This window comes from Vanessa cardui, chromosome 29 (genome assembly GCF_905220365.1).
Source record: "Vanessa cardui chromosome 29, ilVanCard2.1, whole genome shotgun sequence".
Classification (NCBI taxonomy): domain Eukaryota; kingdom Metazoa; phylum Arthropoda; class Insecta; order Lepidoptera; family Nymphalidae; genus Vanessa; species Vanessa cardui.
In genome coordinates, this window is record NC_061151.1 from 3,634,940 (window position 1) to 3,657,302 (window position 22,363).

The 22,363-nt window shown below is 33.1% G+C and overlaps 1 protein-coding gene across 1 annotated transcript in view; it reads left to right on the forward strand.

Annotated features, from left to right (window-relative positions):
* Positions 1-22,363, forward strand: part of LOC124542001 (homeobox protein PKNOX2-like) — a 44,022-nt gene that overhangs the window by 8,903 nt on the left and 12,756 nt on the right. The window lies entirely within an intron of this gene.

Consider the following 22,363-nt stretch of genomic DNA (forward strand, 5'->3'; position numbering starts at 1 on the left):
GATAGGTATGACAACTAACAAAATTTTGATAACTAATGTGGGCATAGATTCAAGTGATTTAAACGAAATTGAGACAAAACGATACATACTTACAATATGTATTTATTTAATATTTCTAAGGCGTATTCCCAAAACGACATTAATAAAATTGTCACCGAATTTCCTTACCGAAATTTATGTATCGAAGTTTCGAGAATTTTAATAAAAAGCTTTGCCAAAATTAAAACTAGCCGAGAACGTGTTCCGAATGTATATTATTTTGTAACAACCATTTTTCCCTTTGCACCGGAAACATCTCGCAAAGCGAATTCAAATTTGGAATTGTATAGAGGGATGCTGACTATACTCTCAGAGGGTTAACTGACTTGTTTCTTGACTGGTCCGTGGATTGGTTGGGAGATGTGGTCTTGAGTTAACTTTTACGAATTTTCTTCGACGTTTACTATAGTAAGTTTTACTGCGATTTCGTTGGATTTGTGGTTTGGATATGCGAATTCTTAAAGCTTTTATAATTTTAATAATAAAACGAATATTATATTAATATTCCAGATTTAAATTCAGTGAAACCGTGAAGAGCAGTAAAACCTTTTCCAAGACGCTGTATTTTCTGCTGTACGTTTTATGGGTATAAGTATACTTTTTCCAGAAATTACTTTAAAACTATACAAGATTGCAAAGCCAAAATAATCAATCCATACTCAATATATTATATACTGCTTTGTTTTTGTAAGATTACTTCTCATCCATATTTCGAGGCTTGCAATATCAATCTATCTACATATATAAATTGGGAGAAAACCTCAGTGGATATAGGGCTGATGCATTGGCATATATTTATTTCGATGATAATTATATAAACGAAATAATTCCTTTTATGTCATCATCATCATCAGCCCGCAACCGTCCACTGCTGGACATAGGCCTCTCCAAGTGCACGCCACTGTGGCCTTTCTCCGGCTACTGTCATAGTTTTGCCTTAATTATGGAGACTGCCTCTTTGTATCGTTGGCTAGATAAGATTTCAGCCAGGATAAGTGTGTCCACGTAAATTCGTTCGTTCGTATTGGATTTACAGTCCAATCGAATTATACGAAACTGAGCTGTACAATAATCTTCTTTGTTTTGATGTATTATATTAAAAAAAAAATGGTTATTAAAAAATGTGAGAAATGAACGTTAAACAATAATGGACAAGTTTTAACGTCGACGGCGCTTGTGCCTTTGCGCGATTAATTGTAAAACGAATACGTTCGTGAAGTTTCGTGTAAGTTCGTGAAAGGTGATAGACGAAATGATGAACAGTTCGTTATATTATAAGTAGTCTATACTTAAAAGACCTACCTTTTAGCGTTTGCAGACACCCTTGTGAACGGTAAAAGGTAGGCAAGGGCATCTTGGAAGTAATAAGATCGTCTTTGGCAATTTATGTTATATTATTGTAAACAATCACACAGACAAATAAACAAAAATCAGCTGAGTTTCATTCGTTGGTTCTTCTCAGGATATTTGAAAGTTGGTCTATTGTTGTAGATTTAACTTTGAAAATCAATAAGTAAGTATTATGATTAAAGGATTATGAAATTGTCCTGCTTTTATTAATGGAAAAAAGATATAGAATAAATATATTAATACAAAGTTAGCTGTAATAAGACGCAATTTTTGCGAGTCCATCTCGTATTCCGAGGCTGAAGCGTGCAACTCAATATTTGAGCAGATGTGCTTCTGGGAGGCGCGCGAAAATGTTATTTTTATGCGACCTACATGGAAATGCCGATGCCTAACATAGTGATGGGTTCTTATCGACAAAATACGTTAACTTTTCCTCGATAACTCGAACACTCGCGAATATAACTTGTGTTTTTTTTTTGTCGTGTTATCGTACTACCTATTCAGGTTAAGATATATGCTATTATGTTATTATTTATGATTGATAGGTATCCAATAAACATTATTACGTCATTTAATGAGTTTATTTTTTTTTGGCTTTGAAGAAGTTACATTTTTTTTTGAGATTTTCTCCTACAGATCTTTAAGTAAATAAAGGCTTTATTTAGGCGTATTATTTCGTATATTACAATAACATGTGTGTACGACAATGGTGAAAAGGAGTGATTTCTGAGTTTCAATTCCCGTAATTCTCGGCAGAATCTACTTTTGCAGCCATTAGTAACTTAACAGTTATTTGAATGTGCTATATTTCGTGACTGTGCCTACTTAACTAAAGAATATTATAATATTAATCAATATGCACGTCATCCTGTTATTGGTAAAGCCGTGCTTTGTCACAAGTAAATTTATTTATAATATCGATAGTACATAAATCATCGATACATGTCATATCGATTTGAAGCGCATCACTTGAAAAAATTACCCTTCCCGAGTCCGAAACAGCGCCCTCAACGGAACAAGAATTTGTTTCTTAATACATGCCTCCTCTATTATTTAACGAATATTATCATAAATTCAAAGAGGGTATTCGAATGAATGTTTTTTTGTGTTGCTATTGCATTTTGATTAGATATTTATATTTTATTTTTCACAAGTACAACTGATGTAACTTGATTTTGTTTATGGCAACATTTGTTTCTTTATTGTCAGTATGACATTTCTTATTATGAATTTATCTTTAAAGTTTCGGTTGAAAATTGTGACAAACTATTTTGTTTTTTTTTTATCTAAAAATATATATGTATGTTGGCAACACACGAAGAATGTAAAGAAAGTGAAAGGTCAAGTTATGGGGAATATTACGATCGCCATAATATGGTTATTTTTTTTATCAATTACAATGAAATTCACATAACTCTTATTTCTTAACCTATATTATGGAGTTTTGCAATTTTTTGTTGTCCAACATGTCTGGACGTTTATTTGTTACAAATTATTATTATCAACCCGGCCACGCACGGGTGTAATATTGATACTAAATATACTACAGAAAACTACTAAAATTATCAGTTGTGAAGGTGCAAAAATCTGCCTATCTATTAAAACAACGGCATCAAAATCCGTTGCGTAATTTTAAAAATCTAAGCATACAAAGGGACAGACAGCAGTGGGCCGACTTTGTTTTATGCTATGTGATGATGATTTCGTTGAAATAAATCTTTAGTGGATAAAGTTGACGGTAGGGTGGTTAGAACTGGTTAGAACTGTCAATTTCCCACTACTGGGTTGAGGCCTCCCCCCTTTTGAAGAGACGGTCTGGAACATATTCCACCGCGCTTCCAATACTGGTTGGGGAAATACACATGTGGCAGAATTTCTACGAAATTAGACACATGTACCTTCCCTCACGATGTATTCCTTCACCGCCGAGCACGAGATGAATTATAAACACAAATTAATCACATGAACAATCAGTGGTGTTTGCCTGAGTTCGACCCGCAAACATCGGTTAAGATGCACGCGTTCTATAACATTATTATAATTATAAAAACTAAAGCTTTGTTTATTTCGTATTCAAAGCGTTCGCGTATCATTCATTCGATTGAATTGATTGGAACATATTTGGCACTTGAGGTAGCTGGCAGTGTACCATCGAAGTATTGTTTACGAAATGTTTTAACACAAAGTAATTATAAAAAATTGGTCGATAATTCGATCAAAATGATTATTGATTTTTTTTAGGTCAATATGTTTAAATTTTCGGTATTCGAATATGTATTTTTCATCTGTTACTTGTACTTATTACTTTGTGTTTATATATATGAGACATTATTGTCTAGTTAACCGCTTCGGAAGAAAAAAAAATTCTTGATAAATAGAAGAAAGCAGACAAATATAGTCTTAAATTTCATTTTTTTTAATTTACATTTGAATGGGATCCTGGATAGGTAATATTGAGTGGCGTTACGTAACATAACCTACTACATATTGTAAAACAAAGCTCCGTCTGCGTCTGTCTGTACGTTCGCGATATCCTCCAAAAATACTGCTTGGATTTTTATGCGGTCTTCAATTATAGACAGACTAATTCATAAGAAAGTTTGAGTTATATAGTTTATTAAGGTTTTCGTGTAAATAAGTTAAAATAGAACGACAACTGTTAAATATGTCGGAAAAACGAAACAAAAAATATAAATAAAAGCTAAATATATTAAATCAACTTATGACCACCCATGCTAAGCTGGACTGGCCGATAGTTAGGTTATACATACATAAATATTATCCTATTATATATATTATAGTTATAGTCGTTATGACGATAAATTTTAAATATTTTTTACTTGATTTAAATATATATCGTTTGTAATCCAAGTATAGTAGAGCTGTTTTGTAGAAAATTCCCTAAACCGCAGAACAATGTCGTTAATTCACAGATAGTGATAAGCGACTTTGATAGTAATAATTATAATTTTTTTAGGCTACACGAATCAAAATAGCGTAGCATTGTCATTCGACTTACAACGTTTTACGAATGAGATGTCTAGCGAGTTTTTACTAGAGAACAGAAAAGTACACTGTATCCCATTTGGCCATTTCTACTGATCGTTCTGGTATGTTTTTATAATGATAATTTTATGACTTTTTGTGTCAACATATTAAACATATATAAATATTTATGTAATGAATTAAATAACGTTTCAAAACTGTCAAGTTTTACCGTTTCTTAACGTGAATCTTCGAAGGAAAATGGCCTAAAAAACATGTTACATGTTCAATCGTATTTGATTGGCTTTTTATAAACTTTTAGCGTAGTGTAAATCTAACCTTATCTACACTAATATTATAAAGAGGAAAACTTTGTTTGTTTGGTTGTAATGAATAGGCTCAAAAACTACTGGACCGATTTTAAAAAATCTTTCACCATTCGAAAGCTAAATTAATCCCGCATAACATAGGCTAAATTTTATATTGAAAAAAAAAAAAAAAAGGGTTCCGTAAGATATTTTGCGTTTTTCGGACAAAAAAGGAAAAATACTACCAAAAAAGATTGTTTTTTTTTGCGTATGATGCCTAAACTATAAAAGATAGAACTATAAAATGTTCTAACTCCGGTCCTTAGAGGGCATAGTGGCCTCCGACCCTAAGAACCTCATCAGATTCGCGGCTGATGTTGGTCTGGCTGAGGTGTTGTGATCACAAATTTGAGGTTTATCACAATAGATCCAAGCGCCGGTTGCAATAATTCTTCAAATGTGACCGTGCCTCAGCAGTAGGGATATTAGAAGACTGATTATGAACCGTTATCTACGCGGACGAAGCCGCGGGCGACCGCTAGTATAGTAATAAAGGAATAAAAAACATTAATCTTGATAATTGTTGTTCAATCACTTTTATACGACGATAATGCGACCGATTTAAATTAGCTGTTACAAATGACATTATATGCAATGACATAACTATTTAAATAGTCTTATCAACTTACTTATCGATAGAAATCATCTACCAAATAGGTCCCCTAATTCTGATATATTGACTTCAATATGTTACAACAATAGCAACAATTGCTATGGCATAAACGTTAAAATCGTGCTGGTAATGAGTGCTGTGCTTGGGGCGACGGTGATCACTTGCTATTTGGTTGTCTAATTTGCGGTTCATCATTTATTGATACAGAATTATCAAGATTTAATTGGACATTTTACTACAAATACCCAGCAGAAATAAACGCAGATAAAAAAGGTGACAAGAGAATTAACAATATATGCCATGCCAATGAAGATTTTTCCTTTCGATAATTGAAGAAATCTTGAAGGATGTCTTCAGTCAAAATCAAAAATCAAGTTGATTTGTATTTAGTATTTAGTTGTATTATTGGTAGACACCGGTGCGGAAAAAGACACGTCACTAAGGAACTCAGCGGTTTTATTTGAAATGTCATATTTTACAATTTTTCTTTACAGATAGTAGCAAAAATATTTATTTTTTGTTTTTTGAAAGACTGTATTGAAGGATTTTGGATACCTATGTCTTCTGTACCATGTATTCAAAATGATCTTGTATTCATAAATTATATTTCATTATGATCGTAACAAGTAAATGAATAAACTCATTTACGAATTTATTTTGGATGTAAAGAATTTTTGGGATAAATTTATCACATAGAAGAATTCTCCAACGAAATCAATTGTTACTCTATACATAGCTGATTTTTCAGATAAATTTGACGTTATAATGGTACGTTTACACAAGATACACACGATACGGCGTTTCCTTAACAGCTTACCAAATAACGTTAATAAACATTAACACAATTTTACACCTTTTAAAAATTCTTCAAGCATGCTCCTTTACGTTAAGTGATCGTAATTCTATGCCGTGTGTGGCCTTTTATGTGTGGTCCAAGATATGAACATTAAGAGGTATATACTTATTAACAAGAATCAAAGACAACTAATTTTGTTTTATTGGATTGAGATCGATGGAACGAGATATAGGATAATTATTTGTGATATTCAGGGAATTAAATGGCATTTTGAATGTTGATAAAGCCGTTATTTGAGATTCGAAAGTAAAATTGATCTAAGTTGATAATTGATTTAATATAAATATATATTAATATATGTTTATGGTGCATTATATATAGCAGAGCTATAACTAAATCGTACTGAATATAAATATTTGATGTTTTTTTATGTTTACAACTAAAGGAATATTTTATAATTACAATTGAAAAAGGTTTAAGTTATTTCCAAATTGAATATGATTTTTGATAGTAGCTAGTAGCAATTTTGAAACTAGATGGACAGCACACACACATGGACATTTATTATTTTAGTTTTTCTTTTTATATAGTCTTGATAGTTTCTGTCGGTGAACTAATAGAAATTGCCTACAGGTATTTATTTGCTTTGATATTTAATTTGTTATATAATTTATGGCTAATAATACCATGGTTGAAATCTGCCCCCTGTATGTATGTCCCCTGACTGTTCTCTTATTAGCTCAACTTTGATTGGTCCTATGTTCAGAATCCTCTTATTAATCGCTATTTTATTTGGTTCGTTTTATGTTGTTTTATTAATTTTTTTTAAGTTTAAATTATGAATGAATGAATAGTACGCTTGTAACTTGTACCACAATAAATTTCCAATATGTATTATTAATTAACAAGACTGAAACCAAAACTGGTTATCAATTGTTTGAAGCAAATAGAATTTTAATAGTTACAATTTGTTAGCAACGATAGCTGCCGAGTTACACTAAACGTATTTGGTTATCTATTAACTTCTTTTCGTTTGAAAGAGGTTGTTATTGATTCTATTTTTAAATATATTTTTTTAATTATAATTTCATTGTGACAAAAGTTAGTCCTTAAACTGCCTGATTATATTGAATATATTTTAATTATATAAAATGTAGTAAACGTAACGTTCTATCAATATCAATAAATGTAATTAACGAGTTACTTTCGAATTTGTCTGTTAACTCATCATCATCATCCTCTTGCCCTTATCCCAATTTTATTCGGGGTCGGCGCAGCATGTCTTCTCATTCTATACTTCTCTGCCAGTCGTCATCTCACAAGTAACATTCTTTCTATCCATATCGTCTTTCACACAATCCATCCATCGTTTTCTTAGTCGTCCTCTACCTCTATATCCATCCACATCCATGCTCAATTCCTTCCGGTAATATGATCCTCATTCCATTTCGAATTTGCCTGTTAACTGATTCAGAAAAGAATTGGTATGGTTTTAGTTTCAGTCCCAGAAAGATACACAGATACATAGATTACTTACGAACGCAGTAAGCTAATATATATGTGATATCAATATGTAAAACCGTTTAGACGTTACAACATAATGTCTAAACACACTGACGATTACGTAAAAAACATATATGTCTAAAAATAGTTGGACGTTGCAATTCTTACTTATTCATTTTATGCGACAAAGATATCCGTTACAAATAAACTATTCATTTAAAATAAATACGCTTTATAGAGAAGGTCGAACGTGACAATAATATAAATCTTCTTGATAACTTGCTATTGTCATTATCATTACAGAGTATAAAACAAAGTCGCTTACCGCTGTCTGTCCCTATGTATGCTTAGATCTTTAAAATTACTTGGTGGTAGGGCTTTGTGCTAGCCCGTCTGGGTAGGTACCACCCATCAGTTAAATAACAGTACTCAGTATTGTTATGTTCTGGTTTGAAGGGTGAGTGAGCCAGTGTAACTACAGGCACAAGAGACATAATATCTTAGTTCCCAAGGTTGGTGCACATTGACGATGTAAGTAATAGTTAATATTTCTTACTGCGTCATTGTCTATGGGTGATGGTGACCACTTACCATCAGGTGGCCCATGTGCTCGTAAAAAAATAATAATAATTACGCAACGGATTTTGATGCAGTTTTTTTTTTATATAGAGTGATTCGAGAGGAAGGTTTTTGTATATAATACATGGGCAATATAGTAAAGAAACACTGATAATTTTGAAGTTACTAATGTGATGTCGTAAACAAATTCTGTAGTATATTTAGTATCAGTATTGCACCCGTGTGAAGCCGGGGATGGCGCTAGTTGGGTGCTATAGTGTTCATTTCATAGGTGACTTGCTAATGGTTTAACTAGTATAAGAAAGAATAGTGCAGTAAGCTGTAGTTGTATTTGCATGCTCTGAGAACACGAGAAAAGCCGAATAAAAAACATTTGACTGTAAATTGACGTTATGTCATTGGTCGAGAGCTTGATTAATCTATGATATTCACTATGAATTTGTGACACAATGGCGTTTTTAATGTTAAAGAAACTGTTTTCGGATTCAACAACAACAACAGTCTGTAAATTCCCACTGTTGGGCTAAAGGCCTCCTCTCCTCTTGAGGAGAAGGTTTTGGAACATATTCCACCGCGTTGTTCCAATGCGGGTTCGTGGAATAAACACGTGGCAGAATTTCTATGAAATTTGTCACATGCAGGTTTCCTCACGATGTTTTCCTTCACCGCTGAGCACGAGATGAATTATAAAGACAAATTAAGCACATGGATCAGCGTTGCTTCTCCTGGGTTCGAACCCGCAATCATCGGTTAAGATGTACGCGTTCTAACCACTGGGCCATCTCGACTCATCTCTTTTCGGATTGTTTTGATCAAAATTATAGTGAATATAAAAGTAATAGTGTTGTATTATTAAATAAAGTAATAATAACCTCTAATATTTTAGTCTTAGTAGTGCACGATAGCTGAGTTATCGTTTCGTATGAAATACGTAAATATAATATTTGCTTAATTTTATTACTATTTCCAATAGAATAAACTACACATAGTATATTATATAGACATGAATGCAATAAAGATATTACAGCTTCATTATTAAGCAGGATATATTAATTTAAATAATTGTATTTAACTAACATGACTTTGTATTTTTTAAATGTTAAAATAGAGTAACTACTGAATTTCTTGCCGGTTCTTCTCGGTAGAATATACTTTCCGAACCGGTGGTAGCTTCGCTTAATAGTAAAATGACGATTCAAAAGTGCTTGTAAAAGCCCACTTGAATTAAGTTTATATTGATTTGATTTGATTGGCCTTGGCATGTTTTTTTTTAATATTTTTAATAGCAAACGGATGAGAATAATTGAGAAAAGGGCACAATGATTTAATATAATTTAGTCATGTTATATTAATATCCTCTACCTCATGTATAAATAAAAACATTTATTTCTTATATGAAAACAGTTCCACAATTAAAAATTCGAGAATTAAAATATACGATAAAAAAGTTCTTATATTTATTTTTCGTTTTATAAAATTAGTAAAAGGAAAATTAATATTGCACTGGCAACACTTGAGAAATTGGACTAATTGGGAAGCGTTCAAGATTCGACGTCCGAACGAACGTCTCGAATACGTTTTTTTTTTTTGTTTTAATTGTAACGAAAAGGGCTTTCAATTCGAGCACTCTCGAATCGAAAGTGTATTATAACGAGCTCATATTATTTAATTGAATATTCAAAGTAGATTGCGTAATTTTAGCGTTTTAATTGTTACCTAAACAGCGAAACCGGTTTGATCCGGTTTCGTCGTAGATATTATCAATAAATTATCTGGTTTTATGCTAATTAATATTTATAATATAGATTTTAGATACACAAATACGATTACATTTATTTTCATAACGGCTATAATCGACTGTAAATACTTTAATTACATAAGCGGTGACGTCACATATGTACAATTTAATGTTGTTAACATATTTTTATATAAATCGACACTTTTGAAGGTTACTACTTAACATTCGGTACAATAAAATTAACGAATATGACAGATTAATAAAAACATAGAGAAAACAAATACGTGATCTGTTTGCGAGACTTTAATTGATCTGTAATTAAAGACAGCGCTAAAGTATTATATTATGTATCTCTCAGATATGTACAAGATAACAGTTTTTCTTATTATTATTTACTTGGTGATAGTGTATAAGTTTGTCTAAGTATCTACTACACATATTCATACATATTCTACAATCAACAGTAATATTTAATGTTATAATGTTATGTTTTGAGTTATGAGTGAGTCAGTTAACAACAGGCCCAAGATACATAACTTTTTGGTTAGTAAGGTTAGTGGAGTATTAATATTTCTACAGTCAGCCTGCCTACCGATTTAATGAACAATATATAGTGCTCGGTTTTAAAGATATGAGATTTGTTACGCGAACAATTATATTATAAACGGTATAATTGATACTGTAATTGCTTTGTTGAGTAATTATTAATATGTTCCTTCTATTCTATTCATCATTGTTTTTATAAAGATTTTATCTCGGATTCTAAGTATTCGGGTAAAATAAGTTATATCATTATCGTTATAATATTCAAAAATGTTACGTTAAATGTTTTAAAAGTAGTTATTTTTAAAGAGTAAAGAAGAAAATACTAAAATATTTCTATCGATAAACTAGCAACACTAAACAAAGTCTCAGCGCGGCAAATGTAGATAAGTTAGCAATTTGAATTCCGCCCGCGTTCGATCCGGCGTTCGAATTTTGAATATTTACAATACACGTATAGCGCGTGCTGGCTGAAAAGTTGACGCCGAATTGAACGCGTTCGTTTTGTTAAGTTGGTATAAAAATGTGACAAAGATAAAAAATAGTTTTTCATTCGAATTTTTGATTAAATAATTAAGGAACCGGTTTCTTTATAATTGTTTATAGTCAATTAGCGAATTACTTAACAAACTCAAGCATTACGTACTCTAAGAAACCCTTCTCGTTAATAAGCGAAACAATTAGATGTCATTTATCGTCTAAAATATGTATGACGACATGTTTTTTTTTATCTTTGTTTTATAATTATGGGTAATTGTGTTAAACATTTGGATGTTGCAGTTGTGACAGTTACAAAATAATATAATTAATTATTTAAGCTTTAAAAAAAGCACGAAAAATTTTACAATTAAAAAATAAATTAAACGTATAGGTACATTTAAACAAATAAATAGGTATATACCTGTAGAAGCATTTTAAGTGGCTTAAATTTGACACTGTTAAATTAAAAAAAAGCCTTGATAGTGACAAAATGTTGTGTTTCTACGATATAATCAAAAGCTCGCATTTGCCTCTATAGCCGCATGCCAGAAAAAAACATTACTGAATCTAATCAAAAAAAGGAAAACAATAAAATATTTCTTTTTTTTAAGAACAATGACTGCAATCATGTCCTTATTAAGTGTACTGCTCAGCTACCAAGTTGGGTTCCAATAAACCAACGCCTATTTCCAATAGTATCTATTGCATCCTTTAATAATTAAAACGTAATATATAACACATTCGCCATTGCTAAACAGGACTTATTGACATGGAGGATTTTTGACTAACCGAGGATTGATTTTTTCCCAATAAAAGTCTAACACAGATGAGAGACAGAGAAAGGATAAGGCATTTGAACTAAGAAGTAGGTAATTACTTGATTTGATAACTGACTTTTGTAGTTACAAGGTAGAGCAAATCAATCACTCTTGGGAAGTCCGACACGACACGACACGACACGACAGCGAGATGGCCCAGTGGTAAGAACGCGTGCATCTTAACCGATGATTGCGGGTTCAAACCCACGCAAGCACCACTGAATATTCATGTACTTAATTTGTGTTAATAATACATCTCGTGCTCGACGATGAAGGAAAACATCGCGGGGAAATCTGCGTGTTTTTATTCCAACCCGCATTGGAACAGCGCAGTGGAATGTGATCTAAACGTCTTCAAAGGGAGAGGAGGTTTTAGTCCAACAGTGGGAACTTTACAGTCTGTTGTTGTTGTTGTTATTCCACGATTCGTATTTTGGGTGGAATATCTTTCGACCTGTACAGATAAAATATATTTTCCTATACCGCGATTCAAGAGTCACGTAATCTAGCCACTGGTCCATCTCACATAACAGACAGATCGAAGCGAATATCAAGCGTGTTAATACATGGTCACCTAAAATATTATTAAATTAAACAGGTATAGTACAAAGCTTAGATGTAGCATCGGCAAAATTCGTAAAACCGATCACATCCGAATCAAGTACGCTATCCCAAATCATCAATATTTATTTCTTATCTGAATATGATCTTTGCACAAATGTAATAATTTGTAATATCATATGACCAAATATGTTCGTCAATTTGACACGTCGATTTACATGCACTTGCTTTCTCGGATTGAACTGACGCGAGAATCTATAGCGACAAATAGCGTCAAATGGGGCGATAGGGAGCTATTTCTACTGGTTATGTAAATCAGCAGTAATCCGTTTATATATTACTATAAAATATGTCAATATTGCCGTTAGATGACAAGTCAATAATTTCATAAGTCTGTTGATTTTTTAATTGCTCGTCTAGGAATAGTCCAGATCAACTTTGACTATGGCGTTCAACTCAACAAAGACCAGCCAACGTTGGCGGTGCATTGGTGATTTAAAGGACCTTCAGATTCACAATTTGCGAATCCGTCTACCTAATTACAATAAAAAAATATACATAATTTAGTAAATAGAAAATCAATTTATTAAAATAGCTCCAACTTAAATTCCTATAATGTATGGGATCGGGTCTCAAATCTTATATTTATATAGAGCTATTTCTATTAGTTGTGTAAATCGTGAATCGGCAGCAATTTATTGAATGCCGATGCTACATCTAAGTTGTGTCGTACGATATATAATGTGAATTTACTTAAGTTGGTCGAATGTGTTTCACCTCCAGCCATAATTATAGAATGGCCGATTAGGGCGATAAATTAGAAATTTAATTGCTTACAATTTTTTTAATGGCTTTAATGTATTGCTTAAGGCACTTGACCTAGATTAATATAAAATAATATGATTAATATCGACGTATCTGTTTGTGGATATGTTTATAAAGAGTGACTAGCGAGTGTCTTGCCTGCAGATCCGTCTTTCCCATTGGGCACTTTGGGCAAGTCCCCAGGCCCCGCGATCGATAGGGGCCTCAGATCAAATAAATGAATATAATGTAAATATTTAATATGTAATTGTTAATAAAAATAAATCAATAACCTTGTTAATCTATTCTAACAAAATAGTGTTACATCGAAGTCATAGGGCCCCCATTATGCCCAGGGCCTCCAATAGTTTAAAGACAGTCCTGCTTGCCTATTCTTGTCGTTTAATTTAAAACATTAATATGATGTTTTAAATGTGCTTTTATGAGCCTACTTGAATTGAGAATATATTGATTTTGATGTGGATTTGTACGTTAGCAAGTTTTAAAACGGTTTGAGTTAATTTGTCTTATTTGAAGTCATTGTTATTGCAGGAACAAAATATGTATATAATGATATATATATATATATATATATATATATATATATATATATATATATATATATATATATATATATGGATAACTTAGTGTACAAATAGCTTAGTTTAAGGCCATAACTTCTTATAGATTTTAAAGGCTTTTGATCGGTATTTGATCATCAATGGATGAACCATCCTATCAGCCTATCTAAAACTAAACAAAAATATTTTTTTGCTTATTTTTGTTTACAAGTTAATTTAGATAACTAACAACCCGCCCCGGCTTCGCACGGGTGCAATACTGATAATGTTGTCTTAAATTTTCGCGATTATTACACATTTAAATAAAACTAGTTATAACGGATTTTAATCGCGTATATTAATTATTTTGGACAGCCCGACGTTTCGAGCACTTTACAGCGTTCGTGGTCACGGGTAGAATGACCAGTCTAGTCCGTTATAACTAGTTTTATTTAAATGCAATACTGATATTAAAATATACTACAGGATTTCTTTATTTACGATATCACATTAGTAACTTCTAAAATAATCAGTGTTTCTTTACTGTATTGTCCATATATTATATACAAAAACCTTTCTCTAGAATCACTCTATTATAAAAATCGTATCAAAATCTGTTTCGTGATTATGAAGATCTAAGCATATATAGAGCTGTCTCTAGATAGCGGCGAAAGACTTTGGTTTATACTATATGTAATGTTTAAAAATTTAAAGATATATATGTTAACTATATAGATATATATTGATATTATTAGATGCTTATTACTACACGGACGAAAGTAAAAGTATTAGTGGGATTTAATTATATAAACGATAAATTTATTACACATAATTATAATGCATTCCACATTTAAAAGGCGATGAATAGATTTTAATGTGATCATAACATACAAGATAGTTGTACCGGTTTTGATCAGGGATTTGTAAGACGTTAAAACGTATGAGGAAATTGATTTTTAGGTTAGTATTCTTTTTGGACATTGTTAAGTAATAATGAAATAAACAGATATGGCAAGATAAATATCCCCATAGACAACGCGTCTATAAATGTGAAATTATTGACAAAGTAGATTTTACCGAGAAGGACCGGCAAGAAACTCAGTAGTTACTCTTTTTTAACATTTAAAAAAATACAAAGTTATGTTAGTTAAAAACAATTATTTAAATTAATATATCCTGCTTGATAATAAAGCTGTAATGTCAAATGTCTATATAATAAACTATGTGTAGTCTATTCTAGTGGAAATAGGAATAAAATGAAACAAATATTATATTTACGTATTTCATACGAAACCGTAACTCAGGTATCGTGCACTACTAAGACTAAAATCTTAGAGGTTATGATATCTTTATTTATAATATAACACTATTATATTCACTATAATTTTGATCAAAACAATCCGAAAAGTGATGAGTCGAGATGGCCCAGTGGTTAGAACGCGTGCATCTTAACTGATGATATCGGGTTCAAACCCAGGTAACCACTATGTATATGTGCTTCATTTGTGTTTATAATTCATATCGTGCTCGGCGGTGAAAGAAAACATCGTGAGGAAACCTGCGTGTGTCTAATTTCAAAGAATTTCTGCCACATGTGCTTTCCAACAAACCGGATTGGAACAGCGTGGTGGAATATGTTCCAAACCCTCTCCTTAATAGGAGAGGAGGCCTTAACCCAGCAGTGGGAAATTTAGGGGCTGTTACTTTACTTTTTTTTACTTTATTGACAACTTTATAATGGCATATGTCATGTGGAATGGTGGAGCGGGTTGGAAAAACAATCTAGTAACTGACAGAAATATCACCCAGTTTATAATCATACTAATAATGGGAAATAACTGATGTAATGAGGACGATAGAACACAAATCATAAATGTTGCAAAAAAGTAGGGGCGGCAAAAATTGAATAGCCTACTAGTGGCAGATTTGTAAAACCGCCACTGTTTACCATTGTTTTGACGAGTTAATAAAAGGATATTTGTTTTTTATAACTGGCAACATTGCTTGCTATGAGCTATTTGTTGCAGCTAAGGAAAACATTTTCCTACACCATATCTTGTTTTCCTCGCCCTGCTCTTTGCTTACGTAATTATATTAGGGTTAGTGGTGTACTGGTCGATACCCAATGGCGCTATTTATAAGGGATGTTTTGCTGTTTTTATCGATTTTTTTCTATGTGTAAGAAAGTGTGATAATTTTGTAGAAAGTTGAGAATTGAAAATTTTAATGTTAATTTTAAATGCTATTTTATTTTTAAATAGAAATCGGTTTTGCTTTATGTGCGGAGTTGTTAGATGTGTCTTTCAATTTTTAATTTTTCGAAGTTTTTCCAAATGCTAACGTTTTGTACTATCAATAGTTTGAATCTACGTTTTAGCATTAATTTGTTTTTATTTGCGTTTATATATGATTTATGTTTGTGTATTTTTTCGTAACGCTTGATTTAGAAAATAAAGAACTACCCGTAATTAGTGATTACTAATTAACTAAAAAACAATCAAGATCATTGGACTATGACATCAATATTTACGTATTGATGGTAAAGAGTTACTAAGTCTTACCTAATCTAGGTACTACATGAATGATAAATAGACATATTATACATATATCTTTATACATAGTAACTATATCTTGTTTGTAGTTTAATGTGCAACTACATGCCGTCCTCAGCTTTGCTCATAATTGTTACCATGTCTTAGATACATAATTAGTATATGTATGTTTTTCCTGGTAGTTCAAGAGTACTTTATACAAATTTCATCAAAATCGGTTCAGCAGTTTTGCCGTGAAAGAGCAACAGAGTTTCTTTTGCATTTATAATATTAGTCTATATATGGTATATAAAAATAGATTGGACAGTGGGAAAAACCCATACATTTTTCTATACTGTTTATGCTCGGTGTATCCCCGCCCCTATTGCAGGATATACAAAATCCTTGCCCCTTTTTCCATGGGAGATATAAACGGAATATAATTATGTAACCCCTGTTTCCCCGGAAGAGAGCTTGTTACGGGGACTAGCTTTTGATGGTATTATTCAACGTGTAGAATAATATTCTATACAAATTATATATCATTCGAACTAGCAACCCGCCCCGGCTTCGCACGGGTGCAATACTGATACTAAATAAACAGAATTTGTTTATTCACGACATCACATTAGAGACTTCTAAAATTATCAGTGTTGCTTTACTATATTGTCCATGTATTATATAAATAAATAAATAAAAATAAATATGAGACAATATCACATACGTTACTCTGATCCCAATGTGAGTAGCTGAAGCACTTGTGTTATGGAAGATCAGAAGTAACGATGGTACCACAAACACCCAGACCTAAGACAACATAGAAAACTAATGGTAATCTACATCGACTCGGCCGGGAGTCGAACCCGGGACCTCAGAGTGGCATACCCATGAAAACCGGTGTACACACCACTCGACCATGGAGGTCGTATATACAAAAACCTTCCCTTGAATCACTCTTTCTATTAAAAAAAAACCGCATCAAAATCCGTTGCGTAATTACCAAGATCTAAGCATACATAGGGACAGACAGCGGTAAGCGACTTTGTTTTATAGTAATGATGATATTTTAGACATTTCTTTACGAATTGATCTGATTGGAAAAATAATCTAGTAACTGACAGAAATATCACCTAGTTTATAATGATACTCATAATGGGAAATAACTAGAAATAACTAGAAATTAAACACATATAATATATATCAATATATTATATGTGTTTTTAGACAAGTATTAATGCTCTAACTTTGCCAATGCGCTTTCAAACTTGAGAACTAACATCTCAAGTGTGTGTGCACTTGCACTGGTTTACACAAACAAAACGCAGCACAAAAGAATAAAGTATTGCTGTTTAATGGTATTCTGTAGCTATATGACCTTGTGGATCTGGAGTTTCTGGGTCAGGTACTGGTCGAGTACTAAGGTATAGTACGACACAAATTAGATGTAGCATCGGAAAATGCAATGGAATGAAAATAGACCGATAACTGTCGATTTAGACAACCAATAGAAATAGCTCCCGATCGCGCCGTTCGACGCTATTCGTCGCTATAGATTCACGCGTCAGAGAAAGCAAGTGCATGTAAATCGACGCGTCAAATTGACGAATATATTAATTCATATGATATTACAAGTTATTACGTTAGTGCAAAGATCATATTCGCATGAGAAATAAATATTGATAATTTGGGCCAGCGTACTCAATTCGGATGTGATCGGTTTGACGAATTTTGCCGATGCGACATCTAACTTGTGTCGTACTATACATGCATATCTTCTGAAATACTTAGTTTGCTAATAAGAAGTACGAAGTTTTAAGGTAGTATAGCGTTGTTGTTTTTAGAGGGTTCCGTAACGAAAAAGAATTACTACTAACTTACTTACTCTATTACTAATAGGTCTGTGTGTGCGTTTGTCACCAGGCTGTATCTTATGAAACGTATTAGTAAGAACAGTTGAAATTTTCACAGATGATGTATGTATGATGCCGCTGTATCAACGTATAAAAGTAAAGTAACAGCCTGTGAGAGGGTTTGGAACATATTCCCTCACGCTTTTCCAATACGGGTTGGTGGAATACACGTGTGGCAGAATTTCTATGAAATTTCTCACATGCAGGTTTCCTCACGATGTTTTCCTTCACCGCTGAGCACGAGATGAATTATAAAGACAAATTAAGCACATGAATCATCGGTGCTTGTCTGGGTTTGAACCCGCAATCATCGGTTAAGATGCACGCATTCTAACCACTGGGCCATCTCGACTGATCAGGTCGTAAGATAGTATTTATACAGATGTATATCTGTGTATATATAGTCTAAGAAAGATTAAGCCTACCCTAAATAGGGTGGAATGGGAAAACGTAGTATCTTATATCAATCCAGTGGCAACATTTGTGATAAATGCGACGCGTTAGGTTTTTAATATCCGTTTTTATTGCCCACAGCGTCTAGTGTTGCCAGTACGTTGTTTGTTTTCTTCAAATATAGAGGTTTATTGAATTTTTATCATGTTTTTTTTCTATCTTTGCGTAAATTTTATTTCTTTATTGTAATTGGTTTATGATTTGAGTATGGTATGGTATGTTTGTATATCAAAGCGACAGCAGCGTTATGGCTTATGAGCCGTAACGAAAAAGTCGCAGGTTTGATCCTCGGCCTGAAACGAAATAACAACAGCCTGTAAATTTCCCACTGCTGTGCTAAAAAGAAAATAAGGTTTGGAGCATATTCCATCACACTATTCCAATGTGGGTCTGTAAATACACATGTGGCAGAATTTCTTTGAAATCGCACTCATCCGGATTTCCTCGCCGTTTAGTTATTTGTAATTTTATCTCTTTCTGTCATCAGTGATTTGACATTTGAAAGAAAAGGACAGCATTATTTCACTAATCACTCCCCTAAAGTTTAGAGGTTATGTTTATTATAAAGTTGAAGATTGTTTTTGTTTGCGTAATGAATCCTTGTACTTTGATTTGTTTTTTTTTGTGTTGCCTATTTGTTAGATGAACAACACACTTTGACCCATGGGGGCGGAGCGGTGTGTTTTACGCGGGGGGAAACGCACGGGTCATGATAAAATGGTTATAGCAAAACTTCTCACTACAGAGACGCATATGGGCCAAGAGTGAGCTACGTATTTTGGGCTCTTATAATAGTGTTTATTAGTTGTGTCCAGTTCACCATTCAGCTTCGGCTACTGTCGGACAGTTTTCGCAAAAATTGACCCAAGTTAAAGTTCAGACTGTGACGACCTTCGTGGTCGAGTGTGTACACCGGTTTTCATGGGTACGCCACTCCGACCGGAAGAGTCGATGTAGAAAAAATTCATTAGTTCCTATGTTGTCTTGGGTCTGGGTGTTTGTGGTACCCTTGTTACTTCTGATTTTCTATAACACAAGTGATGTTGCTACTTACATTGGTATCAGAGTAATGTATGTGATGTTGTCCAATATTTATATACTGTTTCTTAAAGGCCTAACGTCATCAGGCAATTATTAATAACTGGTAGGTCTATCGCGAAACATCGAGTTTATTCAAAAGATGTTTGTAGTAATTTCAAAACCATTATTTTCGCAGGTTTTAGTAATCCTCTAAATTTGGCGCCAAAATAATGAAATCCTTTTGTTTTGAAATAGTATACATTGGTTTTTTTAATATTTTAATATTTTTTTTTTTTTCGTAGACGTAGCACTGCTGTCTAACAGGCCACTTTATTCAGCTCTCCAATTTTATTATCTGTTGAATTGTAAAAATTTACTAAATTGCAACTAAAAATCCTCTTGATTTTTTTGTATATCTACGCCTAAAGCTCTTCGAAATGAGACCATAACCGATCTAAGTGCAGCTATCATCCCATAATCACTGGGTCAAAAATCAGCTTACGCTATCTAAATATATAGATATAATTCAAAGGCGACTGACTGGCATAGTGATCTATCAACGCACCAAGCTTTGCTATGCAGCTATGTATATATGATATGATGTAGGCATCCGCTAAGAAAGAATTTTTGGTCAATTCTATCAAGAGACCACGAAAGTTGAACCTCAATTGTGGTTTATTTAGAGGTCTGAAATTTTGGTAATATTTTAAATTGAATTATTTATATCCACGGACCCACCCACGCGGGAAAAGTTCCGGGCAACGGCTAGTTAATATATAAGAAAGAAAGATAGCAATTTTACTTATTATAGATAGATATATGTATGCATTTTAAATATCAGGTACTGTACATTATTTTATTTTATTTTTATTTTTTTCAATATATTAATATTACACTGTATTTATTTACTATGTTTATATCTGTATAGTACGACACAAATTAGATGTAGCATCGGAAAATGCAATGGAATGAAAATAAAACCGATTACTGCCGATTTACACAACCAATAGAAATAGCTCCCCATCGCGCCATTCGACGCTATTCGTCGCTTTAGATTCACGCGTCAAAGAAAACAAGTGCATATCAATCGACGCGTCAAATTGACGAATATATTAGGTCATATGATAATACAAGTTATTACGTTTGTGTAAAGATCATATTCGCATGAGAAATAAACATTGATAATTTGGGATAGCGTACTCAATTCGGATGTGATCGGTTTTACGAATTTTGCCGATGCTACATCTAAGTTGTGTCGTACTACATCCCAACCTCTTTCTATATCTGTTTTCTTCTACCTTAAGGTTGCCTGTAAGAGATCGCTGTGTTTGCGATAAGGCCGCCTCTTGTACATCTTTCATCTAACCGTGTATATGCGATTTATTTACTGGTGTACAATAATGAGTCGAGATGACCCAGTGGTTAGAACGCGTGCATCTTAACCGATGATTGCGGTTTCAAACCCAGGCAAGAACCGCTGATTCATGTGCTTAATTTGTCTTTATAATTCATCTCGTGCTCAGCGGTGAAGGAAAACATCGTGAGGAAACCTGCATGTGACAAATTTCATAGAAATTCTGCCACATGTGCATTCCACCAACCCGCATTGGAACAGCGTGATGGAATATGTTCCAAACCTTCTCCTCAAAGGGAGAGGAGGCCTTTAGCCCAGCTGTGGGAATTTGCAGGCTGTTGTTGTTGTACAATAAAGGGTATTTTGATTTGATTTGATTATTAACAGGAACGATGTGTCGTGCTAGCTTTGTATTCACTTCTGTTTTCGTATTCGCTTTCGTTCCCCTCGCTATAATGATTTATGTTAATCTTGTACTGTCAACAACACCACAAGACTGGCATATCGTTTACAATTTTTTTTTAATTTGGTAACCACATCCCTAGCGGCTAGTGATGTGTAAAGGGTAGAAAACAATTCGTTATGTCATTCTTAACTTTAAATGTGATAGTAATTCTGTCTGTCTGACGGTCTTTCACGAATAAACCGCTGAATCGAATTTGATGAAATTTTGGTACGAAGCAAACTTGGATTTAAAGAAAGGACATAGGTTACTTTATTGCCTAACATATTACAACCCACAATCTGAAACGCGAGCGAAGCCGCGGGCATCTACTAGTTATAAGTAATTGATATTGATAATTGCACAGGTTTTGTATTAGAACTTCTTTCTACTACTGAGTTTCTTGCTGGTCCTTCTCGGTAGAATCTACTTTCCGAACCGGTGGTAGCTTCAATTAATTGTTAAATGACGGTACAAAAGTGCTTGTAAAAGCCTACTTGAATAAGGTTGATTTTGATTTAGATTTGGATTGATTTTCGGGTTGTGGTGTACCAAAAAAAAACATACATTACTAGTCCTTTCGCTTTCGATTATATAAAGACATTTTAACATTTTAAAGATAGTGTAACTACAGGCACAAGGGACATAACATCTTAGTTCCCAAGGTTGGTGGCGCTTTGACGATGTAAGGAATAGTTATTATTTCTTACAGCGTCCTTGTCTATTGGTGATGGTGACCATTTACCATCAGGTGGCAGGGAAATAAAATAAAATAAATAAAAAATAGTATATTCTAGAATATTCTGGTTTATTTCTTTAGTTTTATTATAAAACGCTCTGCGCTAACCAATAAGATAAATGTCAGTGGATGATGGTGGTGATAATGGTGTTTTTTTATGGTATAGGTTGGCGGACG